Source organism: Pleurodeles waltl, chromosome 11 (genome assembly GCF_031143425.1).
Source record: "Pleurodeles waltl isolate 20211129_DDA chromosome 11, aPleWal1.hap1.20221129, whole genome shotgun sequence".
NCBI classification, from domain to species: domain Eukaryota; kingdom Metazoa; phylum Chordata; class Amphibia; order Caudata; family Salamandridae; genus Pleurodeles; species Pleurodeles waltl.
Window position 1 is genome coordinate 921,072,600 of NC_090450.1, and position 27,534 is coordinate 921,100,133.

The following is a 27,534-nucleotide window of genomic DNA, read 5'->3' on the forward strand; positions in this document are numbered from 1 at the left end:
CTGTGTGGTTTGTACTAGGTTTCCCAAAAAGAAAATCTGGATACAATAGTAAATTACTCTGAATTAAAACAAACTTACATCAACAGCAGTCTGGTGGTTCCAAATAAACATGGATGTTCAGATGTTATAAAACTGACTACCTACCCAATAACATTTTTGCCGCATGCAACTGCTCTAATTTCACATGATTTACAAAATTCCACTGTCTAGTGGTTGGATCTGGCAATTCAGATTTATTACAATTATAACATCGAACATAAGCCACAATATGCCTCAGTACATCACAACCCTTTTTTTTTTTTTTGCAATTTTACTTACTAGCCCTTTTTTCCTAGGCTCACTTCACTGGGGAGGTGAGTGAAGGTCGGCAGTACTAAAAACATGGTTCTGCACTGACTGCCCCACTTGCACTTCCTTACTTGTGAGGGAGTCTACTGAACGTTTAGCACAGGTTATGTGCAGAACAATGACGTGCAAGTGTCTTTTAATGAGATGTTCACCCACCAAGGCTAATGTGGCCCCTTTAACCCTTGTGTTCTGTACTCTTGATTTAAAGCTAAGGATTTTCCCTGACAGTAGCCTAGCTGGAGTGTCTGCACGATCCACCAGGCTATACTGTAGAAGTCCTCGACAATGGCTGCCCTTTTCGTGACGCGTGTGCCACAAATAATTGCTATTTTTCTAATGTCTTTACTAGCTCGCAGATAATGACGCTTTCCTCACAGGGTGTTTGTGATATCCTTGGTTAAGGGATTTTGAAAAAACTGTGGCAATAAAATGCCTGGTGCAGGTAAAAGCTGGGTAGTTCTCATCACTACCTTGTCAGTGTGTCTAGAAGCTGCCTCACGTATGACAAGTGTTTATGACTGTCACAGAAAAAAGCAATTTTTAGTGTCAGGTGTTATGATTCCACTTTATGCATGGATACCAGGGCGACATTAACAGTTGTGTCTGTCAGGCTACTGTCATGAGGCAGTGCACACAAGAGCCTGGTAAGATCCAGCTTATGCACCAGTTTGTCGGAACAATCTCAGCACATTGCACCTCTGCTTCATCAATCTAGTCCTTGGTTCCACACCTCCATCAAGATGCATCATCACTTCCTTCTGTCAAAACAACCCCTAGATCATGCCCTGAAGTTGGAACTTTATTCAGCATTACTATTCATCACTCCTATGCCTACCCTTACCCATTAACAAACGTTCTGTGGACTTCTTTCTCAGTTAAAATCCCCAATTTGTTCCTGGTTTCTCTTTCCCTCCCTTTGTCTGTTGGCTTTCCCAGCCTTTCCCTCTAAGCGTACCAGTAGTCTTCTTTCCATTGGGGATTCTCTAATCCCCAACAGCATAGTTTCTTGCACTATCACTCCTGTGCTCCTGCCTGAGCTTGTAGATACTTCTGCTCAGAGCCCAGTGAGCAGAGTAATCATAATCTTTACTGCTGTGATTCTGAACAAATCAATGCAGTCTTGCTGCTTTTGCTTTCAGGTCTGCTCCTAGTCTGTGTGCTGTGGCTTTGCTTTTCACATTTCCTGTATTGCTTCGTTAGCTTCTTTAATTTCATTCCTTGTTGTTACAACCCTCTGTACCTGTTGTGTTTCAGTTTTACTTGTTCAGTATTAACTTCCAGTCCTAGCCTGTTTATACATACATTCCTTGTTTGGTGATCCAGGGTTCGTAATTCAGGCTGCATACTTCCAACCATGTCCTTGTTTGTGTGTAGCCTGCTAGTCCTTGTAGGAAGCTGGCTATCTATGAAGTGTACCAATGTAGGGATACATTATACTGATAGTACAGGCAACCCTTATTGGTTGACAGAGGTTAAAGTAACCCTGAATGCTCCTTTTTTTCATAGTGTGGGAGAGCAGTTCAGGCTTATCAGAGGGTAGTGCTAAGCATTTGTTGAACTCTCAGTCAATAAATGAGACATTCAAGAAGAAACTTGAGCCCACTTTTAGAAAAATACATCACTTTATATAATTTTTAGATGCCCAAAATCTTAAAATGAATGTTAGTACTGTTCAAGATATGACTTTCCACAGTGAGGTAACTATTACACATAAATTAGCTTTTACACAGTAATGCTTTTCAATGGAAAAGGAACATACGGGTACTTGCAGAGTTATCTTGGGGGTCTTCCTTCAGGTCTTAAGGTGCTAGTGGGGGCAAGGTCACAAGAAAAACCAGCAGTTCAGTTTTACCTGCCCTGGGGAGTCCAGGTGCAGAGGTGCTAGAAGGGGCAGGTGCCCTACGCACTGCACAGTCGGTGAAGAGCGGGGCCACCTAGAAACAGGTTGCAGAGGGAACTTTGGGACAAGTGAGTAGGAAAGTGTCCCTTTTGGACATGGTCATCCCCACTATGTGCTCACTGGCACTGTGGGTTTTTTGACTGAGGTGCACTGGGTTCCTGCTAATCAGGTCACCAGTGCTCTTTCCCTCAAATAAAGCAAAAGGCCTAACTGTACATGTAAGGAAATGCCTCCTTGGCATGGTTAACCCCTAACAGTTTGCCTTTGCTGATGCTAAGTTATGATTGAAAGTGTGCTGGGACCCTGCTAACCAGGCCCCAGCACCAGTGTTCTTTCCCTAAACTGTACCTTTGTCTCCACAATTGGCACAACCCTGGCACTCAGGTAAGTCCCTTGTAACTGGTACCCCTGGTACCAAGGGCCCTGAGGCCAGGGAAGGTCTCTTGGCTGCAGCATGTCTTATGCTACCCTAGAGACCCCTCACTCAGCACATGCACACTGCCTCACAGCTTGTGTGTGCTGGTGGGGAGAAAATGACTAAGTCGACATGGCACTCCCCTCAGAGTGCCATGCCAACCTCACACTGCCTGTGGCATAGGTAAGTCACCCCTCTAGAAGGCCTTACAGCCCTAAGGCAGAGTGCACTATACCACAAGTGAGGGCATATGTGCATGAGCACTATGCCCCTACAGTGTCTAAGCAAAACCTTAGACATTGTAAGTGCAGGGTAGGCATAAGAGTATATGGTCTGGGAGTTTGTCAAACAAAAACGCCACCGTTCCATAATGGCTACACTGAAAAATGGGAAGTTTGGTATCAAACTTCTCAGCACACTAAATGCACACTGATGCCAGGGTGCAAGTTATTGTAAAATACACCCAGTGCGCATCTTAGAGATGCCCCCTGCCCCCTAAATACATACCAGACTTCTAGTGCAGGCTGACCGGTTCCTGGCAGCCTGCCACACACCAGACATGTTGCTGGCCCCATGGGGAGAGTGCCTTTGTCACAATGTGGCCAGGAACAAAGCCTGTACTGGGTGGAGGTGCTTCTCACCTCCCCCTGCAGGAACTGTAACACCTGGTGGTGAGCCTCAAAGGCTCACCCCTTTTGTTACAGCACCCCAGATCATCCCAGCTAGTGGAGATGCCCGCCCCTCAGGCCACTGCCCCCACTTTTGGCGGCAAAGCTGGAGGAGATAATGAGAAAAACAAGGAGGAGTCACCCACCAGTCAGGACAGCCCCTAAGGTTTCCTGAGCTGAGGTCACCCCTGCCTTGAGAAATCCTCCATCTTGAGTTTGGAGGATTCCCCCAATAGGATTAGGGATGTGCCCCCCTCCCCACAGGGAGGAGGCACAAAGAGGGTGTAGCCACCCTCAAGGACATTAGCCATTGGCTACTGCCCTCCCAAACCTAAACACACCAATAAATTCAGTATTTAGGGGCTCCCCAGATCCCAGGAAATCAGATTCCTGCAACCTGAAGAAAGAAGGAGGACTGCTGACCTACAAGCCCGCAGAGGAGGAGGACGACAACTGATTTGGCCCCAGCCCTACAGGCCTGTCTACAACTTCGAAAACCTGCTCCAGCAACGCATCCGACAGGGACCAGCAACCTCTGAAGCCTCGGAGGACTGCCCTGGACTACAGGACCAAGAAACTCCTGTGAACAGCGGCCCTGTTCAAAACCAGCTACTTCTTTGCACCAAAGAAGCAACTTCCAAGGACTTCACGTTTCCCGCAGGAAGCATGAGACTTCGCACTCTGTACCAGACGCCCCCGGCTCGACCTGCAGAAAACCAACACCTCAGGGAGGACTACCCAGCGACTGCGAGCCCGTGAGTAACCAGAGTCGACCCCCCCCGATCCCCCACAGCGACGCCTGCAGAGAGAATCCAGAGGCTCCCCCTGACAGCGACTGCCTGTAACAAGGGACCAGACACCTGGACCCAACACTGCACCCGCAGCCCCCAGGATCTGAAGGTACCTAACTTCAATGCAGGAGTGATCCCCAGGCGACCCTCTACCTAGCCCAGGTGGTGGCTGTCCCGAGAAGCCATCCCAGTGCCTGCCTGCACCGCTAGAGTGACCCCCGGGTCCCCCCATTGAAACCTATACAAAACCCGACGCCTGCTTTGTTCAGTGCACCCGGTTGCCTTGGTGCCGCTGAGGGTGTACTTTGTGTACCTTCTTGTGCCCCCCGTGCTCTACAAACACCCCTGGTCTTCCCCCAGAGGACGCAGGTACCTCCCTGCGGCAGACTGGAACCAGAGCACCCCTGTTCTCCATAGGCGCTTATGTGTTTTGGGCACCTTTGACCTCTACACCTGACCGGCCCGAGCTGCTGGTGTGGGGTTGCTCTGAACCCCCAACAGTGGGCTGCCTATGTCCCAGGACTGAGACTTGAAAGTGTTTTACTTACCTCCTAATCTAACCTTTACTTACCTCCCCCAGGAACTGTTGATTTTTGCACTGTGTCCACTTTGAAAATAGCTTATTTTTTCAAAGACTGAATATGATATTGCTTTCATTCAAAGTTCCTAAAAGTATCTAAGTGAAGTACCTTACATTTAAAGTATTAATTGTAAATCTTGAATCTGTGGTTCTTAAAATAAACTAAGAAGATATATTTTTCAATATAAAATCCTATTGGCCTGGAGTAAGTCTTTGAGTGTGTGTTCCTCATTTATTGCCTGTGTGTATAACAAATGCTTAACACTACCCTCTGATAAGCCTACTGCTTGACCACAGTACCACAAAATAGAGCATTAGAATTAGCTACTTTTGCTAAAATCTTACCTCTAATGGGAACCCTTGGACTCTGTGCACACTATTTCTTACTTTGAAATAGTATATGTAGGAAGTTGGCTCTGTATGTGCTATTTCAAAGTAAGGAATAGCATGCACAGAGTCCAAGGGTTCCCCTTAGAGGTAAAATAGTGGTAAAAAGAGATAATACTAATGCTCTATTTTGTGGTAGTGTGGTCGAGCAGTAGGCTTATCCAAGGAGTAGTGTTAAGCATTTGTTGTACATACACATAGACAATAAATGAGGTACACACACTCAGAGACAAATCCAGCCAATAGGTTTTGTTATAGAAAAATATATTTTCTTAGTTTATTTTAAGAACCACAGGTTCAAATTTAACATGTAATATCTTGTTTGAAAGGTATTGCAGGTAAGTACATTAGGAACTTTGAATCATTTCAATTGCAGGTATACTTTTCAAGTTATTGACAAATAGCTATTTCAAAAGTGGACACTTAGTGCAATTTTCACAGTTCCTGGGGGAGGTAAGTTTTTGTTAGTTTTACCAGGTAAGTAAGACACTTACAGGGTTCAGTTCTTGGTCCAAGGTAGCCCACCGTTGGGGGTTCAGAGCAACCCCAAAGTCACCACACCAGCAGCTCAGGGCCGGTCAGGTGCAGAGTTCAAAGTGGTGCCCAAAACGCATAGGCTATAATGGAGAGAAGGGGGTGCCCCGGTTCCGGTCTGCTTGCAGGTAAGTACCCGCGTCTTCGGAGGGCAGACCAGGGGGGTTTTGTAGGGCACCGGGGGGGACACAAGCCCACACAGAAATTTCACCCTCAGCAGCGCAGGGGCGGCCGGGTGCAGTGTAGAAACAAGCGTCGGGTTTTCAATGTTAGTCTATGAGAGATCAAGGGATCTCTTCAGCGCTGCAGGCAGGCAAGGGGGGGGCTTCCTCGGGGAAACCTCCACTTGGGCAAGGGAGAGGGACTCCTGGGGGTCACTTCTGCAGTGAAAGTCCGGTCCTTCAGGTCCTGGGGGCTGCGGGTGCAGGGTCTTTTCCAGGCGTCGGGACTTAGGTTTCAGAGAGTCGCGGTCAGGGGAAGCCTCGGGATTCCCTCTTCAGGCGGCGCTGTGGGGGCTCAGGGGGGACAGGTTTTGGTACTCACAGTCGTAGAGTAGTCCGGGGGTCCTCCCTGAGGTGTTGGTTCTCCACCAGCCGAGTCGGGGTCGCCGGGTGCAGTGTTGCAAGTCTCACGCTTCTTGCGGGGAGTTGCAGGGTTCTTTAAAGCTGCTTCTTGAAACAAAGTTGCAGTCTTTTTGGAGCAGGTCCGCTGTCCTCGGGAGTTTCTTGTCGTCGTCGAAGCAGGGCAGTCCTCAGAGGATTCAGAGGTCGCTGGTCCCTTTGGAAGGCGTCGCTGGAGCAGAGTTCTTTGGAAGGCAGGAGACAGGCCGGTGAGTTTCTGGAGCCAAGGCAGTTGTTGTCTTCTGGTCTTCCTCTGCAGGGGTTTTCAGCTGGGCAGTCCTTGTTGTTGCAGGAATCTAATTTTCTAGGGTTCAGGGTAGCCCTTAAATACTAAATTTAAGGGCGTGTTTAGGTCTGGGGGGTTAGTAGCCAATGGCTACTAGCCCTGAGGGTGGGTACACCCTCTTTGTGCCTCCTCCCAAGGGGAGGGGGTCACATTCCTATCCCTATTGGGGGAATCCTCCTTCTACAAGATGGAGGATTTCTAAAAGTTAGAGTCACCTCAGCTCAGGACACCTTAGGGGCTGTCCTGACTGGCCAGTGACTCCTCCTTGTTTTTCTCATTATCTCTCCTGGACTTGCCGCCAAAAGTGGGGGCTGGGTCCAGGAGGCGGGCATCTCCACTAGCTGGAGTGCCCTGGGGCATTGTAACACGAAGCTTGAGCCTTTGAAGCTCACTGCTAGGTGTTACAGTTCCTGCAGGGGGGAGGTGTGAAGCACCTCCACCCAGAGCAGGCTTTGTTTCTGTCCTCAGAGAGCACAAAGGCTCTCACCGCATGAGGTCAGACACTCGTCTCTCAGCAGCAGGCTGGCACAGACCAGTCAGTCCTGCACTGAACAATTGGGTAAAATACAGGGGGTATCTCTAAGATGCCCTCTGTGTGCATTTTTTAATAAATCCAACACTGGCATCAGTGTGGGTTTATTATTCTGAGAAGTTTGATACTAAACTTCCCAGTATTCAGTGTAGCCATTATGGAGCTGTGGAGTTCGTTTTTGACAGACTCCCAGCCCATATACTCTTATGGCTACCCTGCACTTACAATGTCTAAGGTTTTGCTTAGACACTGTAGGGGCATAGTGCTCATGCACATATGCCCTCACCTGTGGTATAGTGCACCCTGCCTTAGGGCTGTAAGGCCTACTAGAGGGGTGACTTACCTATGCCACAGGCAGTGGGAGGTTGGCATGGCACCCTGAGGGGAGTGCCATGTCGACTTAGTCATTTTCTCCCCATCAGCACACACAAGCTGGCAAGCAGTGTGTCTGTGCTGAGTGAGGGGTCCCTAGGGTGGCATAAGACATGCTGCAGCCCTTAGAGACCTTCCCTGGCATCAGGGCCCTTGGTACCAGGGGTACCAGTTACGAGGGACTTACCTAGGTGCCAGGGTTGTGCCAATTGTGTAAACAATGGTACATTCTAGGTGAAAGAACACTGGTGCTGGGGCCTGGTTAGCAGGGTCCCAGCACACTTCTCAGTCAAGTCAGCATCAGTATCAGGCAAAAAGTGGGGGGTAACTGCAACAGGGAGCCATTTCTTTACACAAGCCCCCCCCAGCCCACAGGCCAGGAGACTCAGCCAAAGCTAGTCTGTCAGGCGAGGAAGAGTAGAGGAAATAGGCTGGTTTGTTGCAGGGCCTACTCTGCCTTACATCCTCCTGTTCAGGTCATTCCCTCTGGGGAACTGACCCACTTCCACAGTGATAGGACCTAGTCTGAACTGCCTCTTGTCTGTGCTTTTTATGTCTTCACCCATTCTCTCTATTTTGGGGTTAGAGGTATCCACCTCTGCTAATCTTATCTTAGCGAGGGTCACCCCTAGCTTACCCAAAGAGGTTACCCAGAGCTGGAGTAACCCCACCATGACCAACAGGGTCAGGTGGCCTAACTTGCTATTTGGCATGGGGTCAGACCACCATGCCAAGGATAGTGCAGCCATAAAGGCTAACACCCAGCAGAGGCCACTGACAGCTGTCAGTGCCCAGAACCACACCTTTAGCTCTTCACCTACAAGGGAAGGGGCTAAGTTACAGGCTTCTTTGGGTTCAGGGTGCCTGTCTGCTGTATTAGAGTGGGGGGTTACCACATCTTGTAGTAAACACCCTTCTTCCACTCTTTCTTCTGTTAGCTGAGGAGCCACCCACTCAGGCTTAACAGTTGCCTGACTAGCCAGGACTTCTTGTGGGTCAGGTTGGACTTTATCAGAGCCACTTTTGGAGTTCTCCCCTACTGGAGCAGAATCTCCTTGGCTTGCTGGAACCTTGGCTAAAGGTTGTCCACCTTTCCTACTCGGTTTCCTTTTCTTTTTCTTCTGGGGCCTACTTGCATTTACTGCAGAGGCAGGCACTCCAGAATCCTTGGGAGAGGACTGGCACTGGACCAGTTCCTCTCTTGGGCTCTGACTAACCTCTGGGTAGTCATTTCCAAGGAGACAATCAAGGGGGAGGTCTGTACTGACTACCACCCTTCTCCAGCTAAAAGTCCCACCCACTTCTATGGGCACAAAAGCCACAGGCCTATCAGTGACCCTGTCTGGGCTAACTCTTACTCTGGCCATCTCACCTGGGATGTACTGGTTTGAGAACACCAGCCTGTCATGCACAATAGTGTGACTGGCACAAGTGTCTCTCAGGGCAGTGGCTGGGATTCCATTCACCAGTAGGTGGTGGAAGTGTCTACTTCCCTCTGGAATCTCCAACTCACCTGTTGGGCCCTTTTTCCAGTTGAAGGCTATGAAGACCTCCTCATCTGAGGAGTCATCCCCAATGGCTACACTGGTCACCCCTGGGATTTTGCTAGGGGGTTTGTTTTTGGGACAAGAAGTGTCCTTGGTGTGGTGCCCTGTCTGTTTACAGTTATGGCACCATGCCTTAGTGGCATCCCAGCTCTTACCCTGGTACCCACCTTTGTTTTGGGTTGTGTCTCTGGGCCCACCCACCTGGTCTGGTTTTTGGGGGCCTACAGGGGACTCTTTTTCTTTGTTTCTAGTGTCACCCACTTTCTCCTGGGGAGGCTTTGTAACCCCTTTCTTTTGGTCACCCCCAGTGGAAGTTTTGGTTACCCTAGTCTTGACCCAGTGGTCTGCCTTCTTTCCCAATTCTTGGGGAGAAATTGGACCTAGGTCCACCAGATACTGATGCAACTTTTCATTGAAGCAGTTACTTAAAATGTGTTCTTTCATAAACAAATTATAAAGCCCAACATAGTCATGCACTTCATTTCCAGTTACCCAACCATCCAGTGTTTTCACTGAGTAGTCAACATAATCAACCCAGGTCTGGCTCGAGGATTTTTGAGCCCCCCTGAAACTAATTCTATACTCCTCAGTGGAGAATCCAAAGCCCTCAATCAGGGTACCCTTCATGAGGTCATAAGATTCTGCATCTTTTTTAGAGAGTGTGAGGAGTCTATCCCTACACTTTCCTGTGAACATTTCCCAAAGGAGAGCACCCCAGTGAGATTTGTTCACTTTTCTGGTTTCGCAAGCCCTCTCAAAAGCTGTGAACCATTTGGTGATGTCATCACCATCTTCATATTTAGTTACAATCCCTTTGGGGATTTTCAACATGTCAGGAGAATCTCTGACCCTAGTTATGTTGCTGCCACCATTGATGGGTCCTAGGCCCATCTCTTGTCTTTCCCTTTCTATGGCTAGGATCTGTCTTTCCAAAGCCAATCTTTTGGCCATCCTGGCTAACTGGATGTCCTCTTCACTGGAGTTATCCTCAGTGATTTCAGAGTTGTTGGTCCCTCCTGTGAGGGAACCAGCATCTCTGACTATTATTTGTGGAGTCAGGGCTTGAGAAGCCCTGTTCTCCCTAGATAGGACTGGTGGGGGGGAATCACCCTCCAAGTCACTATCATCATCCTCTGTGTTGCCATCCTCAGAGGGGTTGGCCTTTGCAAACTCTGCCAACAGCTCCTGGAGCTGTAGTTTGGAAGGTCTGGGGCCCATTGTTATTTTCTTTATTTTACAGAGTGACCTTAGCTCCCTCATCTTAAGATGGAGGTAAGGTGTGGTGTCGAGTTCCACCACATTCACATCTGTACTACACATTATGCTTCTAAAAGTTGGAATACTTTTTAAGAAACTAAACTGGTTCTAGAATCTAATTCAAACTTTTAACAAACTTTTAAACTCTAAAAGAAATGCTAACAGGGACTAACACAAGGCCCTAGCAGGACTTTAAAGAATTTAGAAAACTTTTCAAATTGCAAAAATCAATTTCTAATGACAATTTTGGAATTTGTCGTGTGATCAGGTATTGGCTGAGTAGTCCAGCAAATGCGAAGTCTTGTACCCCACCGCTGATCCACCAATGTAGGAAGTTGGCTCTGTATGTGCTATTTCAAAGTAAGGAATAGCATGCACAGAGTCCAGGGGTTCCCCTTAGAGGTAAAATAGTGGTAAAAAGAGATAATACTAATGCTCTATTTTGTGGTAGTGTGGTCGAGCAGTAGGCTTATCCAAGGAGTAGTTGTAAGGAAATGCCTCCTTGGCATGGTTGCCCCCTGACTTTTTGCCTTTGCTGATGCTATGTTTACAATTGAAAGTGTGCTGAGGCCTGCTAACCAGGCCCCAGCACCAGTGTTCTTTCCCTAACCTGTACTTTTGTATCCACAATTGGCAGACCCTGGCATCCAGATAAGTCCCTTGTAACTGGTACTTCTAGTACCAAGGGCCCTGATGCCAAGGAAGGTCTCTAAGGGCTGCAGCATGTCTTATGCCACCCTAGAGACCTCTCACTCAGCACAGACACACTGCTTGCCAGCTTGTGTGTGCTAGTGAGGACAAAACGAGTAAGTCGACATGGCACTCCCCTCAGGGTGCCATGCCAGCCTCTCACTGCCTATGCAGTATAGGTAAGACACCCCTCTAGCAGGCCTTACAGCCCTAAGGCAGGGTGCACTATACCATAGGTGAGGGTACCAGTGCATGAGCATGGTACCCCTACAGTGTCAAAACAAAACCTTAGACATTGTAAGTGCAGGGTAGCCATAAGAGTATATGGTCTGGGAGTCTGTCAAACACGAACTCCACAGCACCATAATGGCTACACTGAAAACTGGGAAGTTTGGTATCAAACTTCTCAGCACAATAAATGCACACTGATGCCAGTGTACATTTTATTGTAAAATACACCACAGAGGGATCCTTAGAGGTGCCCCCTGAAACTTAACCGACTGTCTGTGTAGGCTGACTAGTTCCAGCAGCCTGCCACACCAGAGACATGTTGTTGGCCCCATGGGGAGAGTGCCTTTGTCACTCTGAGGCCAGTAACAAAGCCTGCACTGGGTGGAGATGCTAACACCTCCCCCAGGCAGGAGCTGTAACACCTGGCGGTGAGCCTCAAAGGCTCACCCCTTTGTCACAGCCCAGCAGGGCACTCCAGCTTAGTGGAGTTGCCCGCCCGCTCCGGCCACGGCCCCCACTTTTGGCGGCAAGGCTGGAGGGAACAAAGAAAGCAACAAGGAGGAGTCACTGGCCAGTCAGGACAGCCCCTAAGGTGTCCTGAGCTGAGGTGACTCTGACTTTTAGAAATCCTCCATCTTGCAGATGGAGGATTCCCCCAATAGGGTTAGGATTGTGACCCCCTCCCCTTGGGAGGAGGCACAAAGAGGGTGTACCCACCCTCAGGGCTAGTAGCCATTGGCTACTAACCCCCCAGACCTAAACACGCCCTTAAATTTAGTATTTAAGGGCTACCCTGAACCCTAGAAAATGAGATTCCTGCAACTACAAGAAGAAGGACTGCCTAGCTGAAAACCCCTGCAGAGGAAGACCAGAAGACGACAACTGCCTTGGCTCCAGAAACTCACCGGCCTGTCTCCTGCCTTCCAAAGATCCTGCTCCAGCAACGCCTTCCAAAGGGACCAGCGACCTCGACATCCTCTGAGGACTGCCCCTGCTTCGAAAAGACAAGAAACTCCCGAGGACAGCGGACCTGCTCCAAGAAAGGCTGCAACTTTGTTTCCAGCAGCTTTGAAAGAACCCTGCAAGCTCCCCGCAAGAAGCGTGAGACTTGCAACACTGCACCCGGCGACCCCGACTCGGCTGGTGGAGATCCAACACCTCAGGAGGGACCCCAGGACTACTCTGATACTGTGAGTACCAAAACCTGTCCCCCCTGAGCCCCCACAGCGCCGCCTGCAGAGGGAATCCCGAGGCTTCCCCTGACCGCGACTCTTTGAATCCAAAGTCCCGACGCCTGGGAGAGACCCTGCACCCGCAGCCCCCAGGACCTGAAGGACCGGACTTTCACTGGAGGAGTGACCCCCAGGAGTCCCTCTCCCTTGACCAAGTGGAGGTTTCCCCGAGGAACCCCCCCCTTGCCTGCCTGCAGCGCTGAAGAGATCCCTAGATCTCCCATTGACTTCCATTACAAACCCGACGCTTGTTTCTACACTGCACCCGGCCGCCCCCGCGCTGCTGAGGGTGAAATTTCTGTGTGGGCTTGTGTCCCCCCCGGTGCCCTACAAAACCCCCCTGGTCTGCCCTCCGAAGACGCGGGTACTTACCTGCAAGCAGACCGGAACCGGGGCACCCCCTTCTCTCCATTCTAGCCTATGTGTTTTGGGCACCACTTTGAACTCTGCACCTGACCGGCCCTGAGCTGCTGGTGTGGTGACTTTGGGGTTGCTCTGAACCCCCAACGGTGGGCTACCTTGGACCAAGAACTAAGCCCTGTAAGTGTCCTACTTACCTGGTTAACCTAACAAATACTTACCTCCCCTAGGAACTGTGAAAATTGCACTAAGTGTCCACTTTTAAAACAGCTATTTGTGAATAACTTGAAAAGTATACATGCAATTTTGATGATTTGAAGTTCCTAAAGTACTTACCTGCAATACCTTTCGAATGAGATATTACATGTAGAATTTGAACCTGTGGTTCTTAAAATAAACTAAGAAAATATATTTTTCTATATAAAAACCTATTGGCTGGATTTGTCTCTGAGTGTGTGTACCTCATTTATTGTCTATGTGTATGTACAACAAATGCTTAACACTACTCCTTGGATAAGCCTACTGCTCGACCACACTACCACAAAATAGAGCATTAGTATTATCTATTTTTACCACTATTTTACCTCTAAGGGGAACCCTTGGACTCTGTGCATGCTATTCCTTACTTTGAAATAGCACATACAGAGCCAACTTCCTACATTGGTGGATCAGCGGTGGGGTACAAGACTTTGCATTTGCTGGACTACTCAGCCAATACCTGATCACACGACAAATTCCAAAATTGTCATTAGAAATTCATTTTTGCAATTTGAAATTTTTCTAAATTCTTAAAAGTCCTGCTAGGGCCTTGTGTGTTAAGTCCCTGTTTAGCATTGTCTTTTAGAGTTTAAAAGTTTGTTAAAAGTTTGAAATTAGATTCTAGAAACAGTTTTAGATTCTTTAAGAAGTATTCCAACTCTTAGCAGAATAATGTCTGATACAGAGATGCAGGTGGTGGAACTCGACACCACACCTTACCTCCATCTTAAGATGAGGGAGCTAAGGTCTCTCTGTAATATAAAGAAAATAACCATTGGCTCCAGACCTACCAAAATTCAGCTCCAGGAGCTGTTGGCAGAGTTTGAAAAAGCCAACCCCTCTGATGATGACATCACAGAGGAAGAAATTAGTGACTTGGAGGCCAATGTCCCTCCTCCAGTCCTAAATAGGGAGAACAGGACCCCTCAAGTCCTGTCTCCAACTGTGTTAGTCAGAAATAGTGAGTCCCTCACAGGAGGGTCCCACATTTCTGAAATCACTGAGGATGCTCTCAGTGAAGATGACCTCCTGTTAGCCAGGATGGACAAAAGATTGGCTTTAGAGAGACAGCTCCTAGCCATAGAAAGGGAAAGACAAGAGATGGGCCTAGGACCCATCAATGGTGGCAGCAATATAAATAGGGTCAGAGATTCTCCTGACATGTTAAAAATCCCCAAAGGGATTGTGACAAAATATGAAGATGGTGATGACATCACCAAATGGTTCACAGCTTTTGAGAGGGCTTGTGTAACCAGAAAAGTGAACAGATCTCACTGGGGTGCTCTCCTTTGGGAAATGTTCACTGGAAAGTGTAGGGATAGACTCCTCACACTCTCTGGAAAAGATGCAGAATCTTATGACCTCATGAAGGGTACCCTGATTGAGGGCTTTGGATTCTCCACTGAGGAGTACAGGATTAGGTTCAGGGGGGCTCAAAAATCCTCGAGCCAGACCTGGGTTAACTTTGTTGACTACTCAGTGAAAACACTAGATGGTTGGATTCAAGGCAGTGGTGTAAGTAATTATGATGGGCTGTACAATTTATTTGTGAAAGAACACCTATTGAGTAATTGTTTCAATGATAAACTGCATCAGCATCTGGTAGACCTAGGACCAATTTCTCCCCAAGAATTGGGAAAGAAGGCGGACCATTGGGTCAAGACAAGGGTGTCCAAGACTTCAACAGGGGGTGACCAAAAGAAAGGGGTCACAAAGACTCCCCAGGGGAAGGGTGATGAGACAACCAAAACTAAAAATAGTAAAGAGTCTTCTACAGGCCCCCAAAAACCTGCACAGGAGGGTGGGCCCAGAGCCTCTTCACAAAACAATGGGTACAAGGGTAAAAACTTTGATCCCAAAAAGGCCTGGTGTCATAGCTGTAAACAGCATGGACACCAAACTGGAGACAAGGCCTGTCCCAAGAAAGGTTCCACTCCAAACTCCCATCCAGGTAACACTGGTATGGCTAGTCTCCAAGTGGGATCAACAGTGTGCCCAGAGCAAATCAGGGTCCACACTGAAGCTACTCTAGTTTCTGAGGGTGGGGTGGATTTAGCCACACTAGCTGTCTGGCCGCCTAACATGCAAAAATACAGACAGCAACTCTTAATTAATGGGACTAGAATAGAGGGCCTGAGGGATACAGGTGCCAGTGTCACCATGGTGACAGAGAAACTGGTTTCCCCTGGCCAATACCTGACTGGAAAAACTTACACAGTCACCAACGCTGACAATCAGAGAAAAGTACATCCCATGGCAATGGTTACTTTAGAATGGGGAGGGGTCAATGGCCTGAAACAGGTGGTGGTCTCCTCAAATATCCCAGTGGACTGTCTGCTTGGAAATGACCTGGAGTCCTCAGCATGGGCTGAGGTAGAACTAAAAACCCATGCAGCAATGCTGGGTATCCCTGAACTGGTGTGTGTGAAAACAAGAGCACAATGCAAGGCACAGGGTGAAAAAGTAGAGCTGGAGTCTGGAAAAATGGCCCAGCCTACCAAGAGAACAGGAAAGTCAGTTGGGAAACCAACTGCAACACAGCAAAAGAAAGGGAACCTCTCTTCTCAGGAAGAAGTTCTGCCCTCTGAGGGAACTGAGCCTTTGGAGCTTGAACCTTATCAGGTTGAGCTCTTAGGCCCAGGGGGACCCTCAAGGGAGGAGCTGTGTAAGGGACAAGAAACCTGTCCCTCTCTTGAAGGCCTTAGGCAGCAAGCTGCTGAAGAGTCCAAAGGCAAGAAAAATGGAACACATAGGGTCTATTGGGAAGATGGACTCCTGTACACTGAGGCCAGAGACCCCAAACCTGGTGCCACTAGGAGAGTGGTAGTGCCTCAGCTGTTCAGGAAGTTCATCCTAACATTGGCCCATGACATTCCCCTTGCTGGACATTTGGGACAAACCAAGACGTGGGAGAGGCTAGTCAACCACTTCTACTGGCCCAATATGTCCAACATGGTTAAGGAGTTTTGCCTCTCCTGCCCCACCTGTCAAGCCAGTGGTAAGACAGGTGGGCATCCAAAGGCCCCCCTCATTCCACTTCCAGTGGTGGGGGTTCCCTTTGAAAGAGTGGGTGTGGACATAGTTGGTCCACTAGAACCTCCCACAGCCTCAGGAAATATGTATATCCTGGTAGTAGTGGATCATGCTACCAGGTATCCTGAAGCTATTCCCCTTAGGTCGACTACTGCCCCTGCAGTAGCCAAGGCCCTCATTGGTATCTTTACCAGAGTGGGTTTCCCTAAGGAGGTGGTGTCTGACAGAGGTACCAACTTCATGTCAGCATACCTAAAGCACATGTGGAATGAGTGTGGAGTGACTTATAAATTCACTACACCATACTGTAAAGAAATGGCTCCCTGTTGCAGTTACCCCCCCACTTTTTGCCTGATACTGATGCTGACTTGACTAAGAAGTGTGCTGGGACCCTGCTAACCAGGCCCCAGCACCAGTGTTCCTTCACCTAAAATGTACCATTGTATCCACAATTGGCACACCCTGGCATTCAGATAAGTCCCTTGTAAACTGGTACTTCTAGTACCAAGGGCCCTGATGCCAAGGAAAGGTCTCTAAGGGCTGCAGCATGTCTTATGCCACCCTAGAGACCCCTCACTCAGCACAGACACACTGCTTACAAGCCTGTGTGTGCTAGTGAGAACAAAATGAGTAAGTCGACATGGCACTCCCCTCAGGGTGCCATGCCAGCCTCTCACTGCCTATGCAGTATAGGTAAGACACCCCTCTAGCAGGCCTTACAGCCCTAAGGCAGGGTGCACTATACCATAGGTGAGGGTACCAGTGCATGAGCACTGTGCCCCTACAGTGTCTAAACAAAACCTTAGACATTGTAAGTGCAGGGTAGCCATAAGAGTATATGGTCTGGGAGTCTGTTTTACACGAACTCCACAGCACCATAATGGCTACACTGAAAACTGGGAAGTTTGGTATCAAACTTCTCAGCACAATAAATGCACACTGATGCCAGTGTACATTTTATTGTAAAATACACCACAGAGGGCACCTTAGAGGTGCCCCCTAAAACTTAACCGACTATCTGTGTAGGCTGACTAGTTCCAGCAGCCTGCCACACTAGAGACATGTTGCTGGCCCCATGGGGAGAGTGCCTTTGTCACTCTGAGGCCAGTAACAAAGCCTGCACTGGGTGGAGATGCTAACACCTCCCCCAGGCAGGAGCTGTGACACCTGGCGGTGAGCCTCAAAGGCTCACCCCTTTGTCACAGCCCAGCAGGGCACTCCAGCTTAGTGGAGTTGCCCGCCCCCTCCGGCCACGGCCCCCACTTTTGGCGGCAAGGCTGGAGGGAACAAAGAAAGCAACAAGGAGGAGTCACTGGCCAGTCAGGACAGCCCCTAAGGTGTCCTGAGCTGAGGTGACTCTGACTTTTAGAAATCCTCCATCTTGCAGATGGAGGATTCCCCCAATAGGGTTAGGATTGTGACCCCCTCCCCTTGGGAGGAGGCACAAAGAGGGTGTACCCACCCTCAGGGCTAGTAGCCATTGGCTAATAACCCCCCAGACCTAAACACGCCCTTAAATTTAGTATTTAAGGGCTACCCTGAACCCTAGAAAATTAGATTCCTGCAACTACAAGAAGAAGGACTGCCTAGCTGAAAACCCCTGCAGAGGAAGACCAGAAGACGACAACTGCCTTGGCTCCAGAAACTCACCGGCCTGTCTCCTGCCTTCCAAAGATCCTGCTCCAGCGACGCCTTCCAAAGGGACCAGCGACCTCGACATCCTCTGAGGACTGCCCCTGCTTCGAAAAGACAAGAAACTCCCGAGGACAGCGGACCTGCTCCAAGAAAGGCTGCAACTTTGTTTCCAGCAGCCTTGAAAGAACCCTGCAAGCTCCCCGCAAGAAGTGTGAGACTTGCAACACTGCACCCGGCGACCCCGACTCGGCTGGTGGAGATCCGACACCTCAGGAGGGACCCCAGGACTACTCTGATACTGTGAGTACCAAAACCTGTCCCCCCTGAGCCCCCACAGCGCCACCTGCAGAGGGAATCCCGAGGCTTCCCCTGACCGCGACTCTTTGAACCTAAAGTCCCGACGCCTGGGAGAGACCCTGCACCCGCAGCCCCCAGGACCTGAAGGACCGGACTTTCACTGGAGAAGTGACCCCCAGGAGTCCCTCTCCCTTGTCCAAGTGGAGGTTTCCCCGAGGAATCCCCCCCTTGCCTGCCTGCAGCGCTGAAGAGATCCCGAGATCTCTCATAGACTAACATTGAAAACCCGACGCTTGTTTCTACACCGCACCCGGCCGCCCCCGAGCTGCTGAGGGTGAAATTTCTGTGTGGACTTGTGTCCCCCCCGGTGCCCTACAAAACCCCCCTGGTCTGCCCTCCGAAGACGCGGGTACTTACCTGCAAGCAGACCGGAACCGGGGCACCCCCTTCTCTCCATTCTAGCCTATGTGTTTTGGGCACCACTTTGAACTCTGCACCTGACCGGCCCTGAGCGGCTGGTGTGGTGACTTTGGGGTTGCTCTGAACCCCCAACGGTGGGCTACCTTGGACCAAGAACTAAGCCCTGTAAGTGTCTTACTTACCTGGTTAACCCAACAAATACTTACCTCCCCTAGGAACTGTGAAAATTGCACTAAGTGTCCACTTTTAAAACAGCTATTTGTCAATAACTTGAAAAGTATACATGCAATTTTTATGATTTGAAGTTCCTAAAGTACTTACCTGCAATACCTTTCGAATGAGATATTACATGTAGAATTTGAACCTGTGGTTCCTAAAATAAACTAAGAAAATATATTTTTCTATATAAAAACCTATTGGCTGGATTTGTCTCTGAGTGTGTGTACCTCATTTATTGTCTATGTGTATGTACAACAAATGCTTAACACTACTCCTTGGATAAGCCTACTGCTCGACCACACTACCACAAAATAGAGCATTAGTATTATCTATTTTTACCACTATTTTACCTCTAAGGGGAACCCTTGGACTCTGTGCATGCTATTCCTTACTTTGAAATAGCACATACAGAGCCAACTTCCTACATTGGTGGATCAGCGGTGGGGTACAAGACTTTGCATTTGCTGGACTACTCAGCCAATACCTGATCACACGACAAATTCCAAAATTGTCATTAGAAATTGATTTTTGCAATTTGAAAAGTTTTCTAAATTCTTAAAAGACCTGCTAGGGCCTTGTGTTAGATCCTGTTTAGCATTTCTTTTAGAGTTTAAAAGTTTGTAAAAGTTTGAATTAGATTCTAGAACCAGTTGTAGATTCTTAAAAAGTATTCCAACTTTTAGAAGCAAAATGTCTAGCACAGATGTGACTGTGGTGGAACTCGACACCACACCTTACCTCCATCTTAAGATGAGGGAGCTAAGGTCACTCTGTAAAATAAAGAAAATAACAATGGGCCCCAAACCTACCAAAATACAGCTCCAGGAGCTTTTGGCAGAGTTTGAAAAGGCCAACCCCTCTGAGGGTGGCAACTCAGAGGAAGAGGATAGTGACTTGGAGGAAAATTCCCCCCTACCAGTCCTATCTAGGGAGAACAGGGTCCCTCAAACCCTGACTCCTAAAATAATAGTCAGAGATGCTGGTTCCCTCACAGGAGAGACCAACACCTCTGAAATCACTGAGGATAGCCTCAGTGAAGATGACCCCCTGTTAGCCAGGATGGTCAAAAGATTGGCTTTGGAAAAGCAGCTCCTAGCCATAGAAAGGGAAAGAAAAGAGATGGGCCTAGGTCCCATCGATGGTGGCAGCAACTTAAATAGGGTCAGAGATTCTCCTGACATCCTAAAAATCCCCAAAGGGATTGTAACAAAATATGAAGATGGTGATGACATCACCAAATGGTTCACAGCTTTTGAGAGGGCTTGTGTAACCAGAAAAGTAAACAGATCTCACTGGGGTGCTCTCCTTTGGGAAATGTTCACTGGAAAGTGTAGGGATAGACTCCTCACACTCTCTGGAAAAGATGCAGAATCTTATGACCTCATGAAGGGTACCCTGATTGAGGGCTTTGGATTCTCCACTGAGGAGTATAGAATTAGATTCAGGGGGGCTCAAAAATCCTCGAGCCAGACCTGGGTTGACTTTGTAGACTACTCAGTAAAAACACTAGATGGTTGGTTAACTGGAAATGAAGTGTGTGACTATGTTGGGCTTTATAATTTGTTTATGAAAGAACACATTTTAAGTAACTGCTTCAATGAAAAGTTGCATCAGTATCTGGTAGACCTAGGTCCAATTTCTCCCCAAGAATTGGGAAAGAAGGCAGACCACTGGGTCAAGACTAGGGTAACCAAAACTTCCACTGGGGGTGACCAAAAGAAAGGGGTTACAAAAACTCCCCAGGAGAAAGTGGGTGACACTAGAAATAAAGAAAAAGAGTCCTATGTAGGCCCCCAAAAACCAGAACAGGTGGGTGGGCCCCAAGACACAACCCAAAACAAAGGTGGGTACCAGGGTAAGAACTGGGATGCCACTAAGGCGTGGTGCCACAACTGTAAACAGTCTGGGCACCACACCAAGGACACTTCTTGTCCCAAAAACAAACCCCAGAACAAGATTCCAGGGGTAACCAGTGTAGCCATGGGAGATGACTCCTCAGATGAGGAGGTCTTCATAGCCTTCCACTGGAAACAGGGCCCAACAGGTGAGTTGGAGATTCCAGAGGGAAGTAGACACTTCCACCACCTACTGGTGAATGGAATCCCAACCACTGCCCTGAGAGACACTTGTGCCAGTCACACTATTGTGCATGACAGGCTGGTGCTCTCAAACCAGTACATCCCAGGTGAGACTGCCAGGGTAAGAGTTAGCCTAGACAGGGTCACTAAGAGGCCTGTGGCTTTAGTACCCATAGAAGTGGGTGGCACTCTTAGCTGGAGAAGGGTAGTAGTCAGTACAGACCTCCCCCTTGATTGTCTCCTTGGAAATGACTACCCAGAGGTTAGTCAGAGCCCAAGAGAGGAACTGGTCCAGTGCCAGTCCTCTCCCAAGGATTCTGGAAGTCCTGCCTCTGCAGTAAATGCAAGCAGGCCCCAGAAGAAGAAGAAAAGAAAACAGAGTAGGAAGGGTGGACAACCTTTAGCCAAGGTTACAGCAAGCCAAGGAGATTCTGCTCCAGTAGGGGAGAACTCCAAAAATGGCCCTGATAAAGTCCAACCTGACCCACAAGAAGTCCTGGCTAGTCAGGCAACTGTTAAACCTGAGTGGGTGGCTCCTCAGCTAACAGAAGAAAGAGTGGAAGAAGGGTGTTTACTACAAGATGTGGTAACCCCCCACTCCAATACAGCAGACAGGCAACCTGAACCCAAAGAAGCCTGTAACTTAGCCCCTTCCCTTTTAGGTGAAGAGCTAAAGGTGTGGTTCTGGGCACTGACAGCTGTCAGTGGCCTCTGCTGGGTGTTAGCCTTTATGGCTGCACTATCCTTAGCATGGTGGTCTGACCCCATGCCAAATAGCAAGTTAGGCCCCCTGACCCTATTGGTCATGGTGGGGTTACTCCAGCTCTGGGTAACCTCTCTGGGTAAGCTAGGGGTGACCCTGGCCAAGATAAGGTTAGCAGAGGTGGACACCTCTAAGACCAAAATAGAAAGAATGGGTGGAGACATTGAAGAGGCAGACAAGAGGCAATTCAGACTAGGTCCTATCACTGTGGAAGTGGGTCAGTTCCCCAAAGGGAATGACCTGAACAGAAGGATGTAAGGCAGAGTAGGCCCTGCAACTAACCAGCCTATTTCTCCTACTCTTCCTCGCCTGACAGACTAGGAAGACTCTCCCAGCTTGGGCTGAGTCTCCTGGCCTGTGGGCTGGGGGGGGCTTGTGTAAAGAAATGGCTCCCTGTTGCAGTTACCCCCCCACTTTTTGCCTGATACTGATGCTGACTTGACTAAGAAGTGTGCTGGGACCCTGCTAACCAGGCCCCAGCACCAGTGTTCCTTCACCTAAAATGTACCATTGTATCCACAATTGGCACACCCTGGCATTCAGATAAGTCCCTTGTAAACTGGTACTTCTAGTACCAAGGGCCCTGATGCCAAGGAAAGGTCTCTAAGGGCTGCAGCATGTCTTATGCCACCCTAGAGACCCCTCACTCAGCACAGACACACTGCTTACAAGCCTGTGTGTGCTAGTGAGAACAAAATGAGTAAGTCGACATGGCACTCCCCTCAGGGTGCCATGCCAGCCTCTCACTGCCTATGCAGTATAGGTAAGACACCCCTCTAGCAGGCCTTACAGCCCTAAGGCAGGGTGCACTATACCATAGGTGAGGGTACCAGTGCATGAGCACTGTGCCCCTACAGTGTCTAAACAAAACCTTAGACATTGTAAGTGCAGGGTAGCCATAAGAGTATATGGTCTGGGAGTCTGTTTTACACGAACTCCACAGCACCATAATGGCTACACTGAAAACTGGGAAGTTTGGTATCAAACTTCTCAGCACAATAAATGCACACTGATGCCAGTGTACATTTTATTGTAAAATACACCACAGAGGGCACCTTAGAGGTGCCCCCTAAAACTTAACCGACTATCTGTGTAGGCTGACTAGTTCCAGCAGCCTGCCACACTAGAGACATGTTGCTGGCCCCATGGGGAGAGTGCCTTTGTCACTCTGAGGCCAGTAGCAAAGCCTGCACTGGGTGGAGATGCTAACACCTCCCCCAGGCAGGAGCTGTGACACCTGGCGGTGAGCCTCAAAGGCTCACCCCTTTGTCACAGCCCAGCAGGGCACTCCAGCTTAGTGGAGTTGCCCGCCCCCTCCGGCCACGGCCCCCACTTTTGGCGGCAAGGCTGGAGGGAACAAAGAAAGCAACAAGGAGGAGTCACTGGCCAGTCAGGACAGCCCCTAAGGTGTCCTGAGCTGAGGTGACTCTAACTTTTAGAAATCCTCCATCTTGCAGATGGAGGATTCCCCCAATAGGGTTAGGATTGTGACCCCCTCCCCTTGGGAGGAGGCACAAAGAGGGTGTACCCACCCTCAGGGCTAGTAGCCATTGGCTACTAACCCCCCAGACCTAAACACGCCCTTAAATTTAGTATTTAAGGGCTACCCTGAACCCTAGAAAATTAGATTCCTGCAACTACAAGAACAAGGACTGCCTAGCTGAAAACCCCTGCAGAGGAAGACCAGAAGACGACAACTGCCTTGGCTCCAGAAACTCACCGGCCTGTCTCCTGCCTTCCAAAGATCCTGCTCCAGCGACGCCTTCCAAAGGGACCAGCGACCTCGACATCCTCTGAGGACTGCCCCTGCTTCGAAAAGACAAGAAACTCCCGAGGACAGCGGACCTGCTCCAAGAAAGGCTGCAACTTTGTTTCCAGCAGCCTTGAAAGAACCCTGCAAGCTCCCCACAAGAAGTGTGAGACTTGCAACGCTGCACCCGGCGACCCCGACTCGGCTGGTGGAGATCCGACACCTCAGGAGGGACCCCAGGACTACTCTGATACTGTGAGTACCAAAACCTGTCCCCCCTGAGCCCCCACAGCGCCGCCTGCAGAGGGAATCTCGAGGCTTCCCCTGACCGCGACTCTTTGAACCTAAAGTCCCGACGCCTGGGAGAGACCCTGCACCCGCAGCCCCCAGGACCTGAAGGACCGGACTTTCACTGGAGAAGTGACCCCCAGGAGTCCCTCTCCCTTGTCCAAGTGGAGGTTTCCCCGAGGAATCCCCCCCTTGCCTGCCTGCAGCGCTGAAGAGATCCCGAGATCTCTCATAGACTAACATTGAAAACCCGACGCTTGTTTCTACACCGCACCCGGCCGCCCCCGAGCTGCTGAGGGTGAAATTTCTGTGTGGACTTGTGTCCCCCCCGGTGCCCTACAAAACCCCCCTGGTCTGCCCTCCGAAGACGCGGGTACTTACCTGCAAGCAGACCGGAACCGGGGCACCCCCTTCTCTCCATTCTAGCCTATGTGTTTTGGGCACCACTTTGAACTCTGCACCTGACCGGCCCTGAGCGGCTGGTGTGGCGACTTTGGGGTTGCTCTGAACCCCCAACGGTGGGCTACCTTGGACCAAGAACTAAGCCCTGTAAGTGTCTTACTTACCTGGTTAACCCAACAAATACTTACCTCCCCTAGGAACTGTGAAAATTGCACTAAGTGTCCACTTTTAAAACAGCTATTTGTCAATAACTTGAAAAGTATACATGCAATTTTTATGATTTGAAGTTCCTAAAGTACTTACCTGCAATACCTTTCGAATGAGATATTACATGTAGAATTTGAACCTGTGGTTCCTAAAATAAACTAAGAAAAGATATTTTTCTATATAAAAACCTATTGGCTGGATTTGTCTCTGAGTGTGTGTACCTCATTTATTGTCTATGTGTATGTACAACAAATGCTTAACACTACTCCTTGGATAAGCCTACTGCTCGACCACACTACCACAAAATAGAGCATTAGTATTATCTATTTTTACCACTATTTTACCTCTAAGGGGAACCCTTGGACTCTGTGCATGCTATTCCTTACTTTGAAATAGCACATACAGAGCCAACTTCCTACACATACCATCCACAAACTAATGGCTTGGTTGAGAGATTCAACAAGACATTAAAAGGCATGATCACGGGGCTCCCAGAAAAACTCAAAAGGAGATGGGATGTCCTCTTGCCATGTCTGCTTTTCGCTTACAGAGAGGTGCCACAGAAGGGAGTAGGATTCTCACCCTTTGAACTTCTGTTTGGTCATCCTGTAAGGGGACCACTTGCCCTTGTTAAAGAAGGCTGGGAGAGACCTCTCCATGAGCCTAAACAGGACATAGTGGACTATGTACTTGGCCTTCGCTCTAGAATGGCAGAGTACATGGAAAAGGCAACCAAAAACCTTGAGGCCAGCCAACAGCTCCAGAAGTTTTGGTATGACCAAAAGGCTGCACTGGTTGAGTTCCAACCAGGGCAGAAAGTCTGGGTTCTGGAGCCTGTGGCTCCCAGGGCACTCCAGGACAAATGGAGTGGCCCTTACCCAGTGCTAGAAAGGAAGAGTCAGGTCACCTACCTGGTGGACCTGGGCACAAGCAGGAGCCCCAAGAGGGTGATCCATGTGAACCGCCTTAAGCTCTTCCATGACAGGGCTGATGTGAATCTGTTGATGGTAACAGATGAGGATCAGGAGGCAGAGAGTGAACCTCTCCCTGATCTTCTGTCATCAGACCCAAAAGATGGCACAGTAGATGGAGTGATCTACTCAGACACCCTCTCTGGCCAACAGCAAGCTGATTGTAGGAGAGTCCTACAACAGTTTCCTGAACTCTTCTCCTTAACCCCTGGTCAGACTCCCCTGTGTACCCATGATGTGGACACAGGAGACAGCATGCCTGTCAAAAACAAAATCTTTAGACAGTCTGACCATGTTAAGGAAAGCATCAAGGTGGAAGTCCACAAGATGCTGGAATTGGGAGTAATTGAGCGCTCTGACAGCCCCTGGGCTAGCCCAGTGGTCATAGTCCCCAAACCTCACACCAAAGATGGAAAGAAAGAGATGAGGTTTTGTGTGGACTACAGAGGGCTCAATTCTGTCACCAAGACAGATGCTCATCCAATTCCAAGAGCTGATGAGCTCATAGATAAATTAGGTGCTGCCAAATTCTTAAGTACCTTTGACTTGACAGCAGGGTACTGGCAAATAAAAATGGCACCTGGAGCAAAAGAGAAAACAGCATTCTCCACACCTGATGGGCATTATCAGTTTACTGTTATGCCCTTTGGTTTAAAGAATGCCCCTGCCACCTTCCAAAGGTTGGTGAATCAAGTCCTTGCTGGCTTGGAGTCCTTTAGCACAGCTTATCTTGATGATATTGCTGTCTTTAGCTCCACCTGGCAGGATCACCTGGTCCACCTGAAGAAGGTTTTGAAGGCTCTGCAATCTGCAGGCCTATCTATCAAGGCATCCAAATGCCAGATAGGGCAGGGAACTGTGGTTTACTTGGGCCACCTTGTAGGTGGAGGCCAAGTTCAGCCACTCCAACCCAAGATCCAGACTATTCTGGACTGGGTAGCTCCAAAAACCCAGACTCAAGTCAGGGCATTCCTTGGCTTGACTGGGTATTACAGGAGGTTTGTGAAGGGATATGGATCCATTGTGACAGCCCTCACTGAACTCACCTCCAAGAAAATGCCCAAGAAAGTGAACTGGACTGTGGAATGCCAACAGGCCTTTGACACTCTGAAACAAGCAATGTGCTCAGCACCAGTTCTAAAAGCTCCAGATTATTCTAAGCAGTTCATTGTGCAGACAGATGCCTCTGAACATGGGATAGGGGCAGTTTTGTCCCAAACAAATGATGATGGCCTTGACCAGCCTGTTGCTTTCATTAGCAGGAGGTTACTCCCCAGGGAGCAGCGTTGGAGTGCCATTGAGAGTGAGGCCTTTGCTGTGGTTTGGTCCCTGAAGAAGCTGAGACCATACCTCTTTGGGACTCACTTCCTAGTTCAAACTGACCACAGACCTCTCAAATGGCTGATGCAAATGAAAGGTGAAAATCCTAAACTGTTGAGGTGGTCCATCTCCCTACAGGGAATGGACTTTATAGTGGAACACAGACCTGGGACTGCCCATGCCAATGCAGATGGCCTTTCCAGGTTCTTCCACTTAGAAAATGAAGACTCTCTTGGGAAAGGTTAGTCTCATCCTCTTTCGTTTGGGGGGGGGGGTTGTGTAAGGAAATGCCTCCTTGGCATGGTTGCCCCCTGACTTTTTGCCTTTGCTGATGCTATGTTTACAATTGAAAGTGTGCTGAGGCCTGCTAACCAGGCCCCAGCACCAGTGTTCTTTCCCTAACCTGTACTTTTGTATCCACAATTGACAGACCCTGGCATCCAGATAAGTCCCTTGTAACTGGTACTTCTAGTACCAAGGGCCCTGATGCCAAGGAAGGTCTCTAAGGGCTGCAGCATGTCTTATGCCACCCTGGAGACCTCTCACTCAGCACAGACACACTGCTTGCCAGCTTGTGTGTGCTAGTGAGGACAAAACGAGTAAGTCGACATGGCACTTCCCTCAGGGTGCCATGCCAGCCTCTCACTGCCTATGCAGTATAGGTAAGCCACCCCTCTAGCAGGCCTTACAGCCCTAAGGCAGGGTGCACTATACCATAGGTGAGGGTACCAGTGCATGAGCATGGTACCCCTACAGTGTCTAAACAAAACCTTAGACATTGTAAGTGCAGGGTAGCCATAAGAGTATATGGTCTGGGAGTCTGTCAAACACGAACTCCACAGCACCATAATGGCTACACTGAAAACTGGGAAGTTTGGTATCAAACTTCTCAGCACAATAAATGCACACTGATGCCAGTGTACATTTTATTGTAAAATACACCACAGAAGGCACCTTAGAGGTGCCCCCTGAAACTTAACCGACTGTCTGTGTAGGCTGACTAGTTCCAGCAGCCTGCCACACCAGAGACATGTTGTTGGCCCCATGGGGAGAGTGCCTTTGTCACTCTGAGGCCAGTAACAAAGCCTGCACTGGGTGGAGATGCTAACACCTCCCCCAGGCAGGAGCTGTAACACCTGGCGG

At 49.1% G+C, this 27,534-nt stretch overlaps 1 protein-coding gene across 2 annotated transcripts in view; it reads right to left on the bottom strand.

The window, feature by feature from the left end:
* Nucleotides 1-27,534, bottom strand: part of ZCCHC8 (zinc finger CCHC-type containing 8) — a 233,637-nt gene that overhangs the window by 41,384 nt on the left and 164,719 nt on the right. The window lies entirely within an intron of this gene.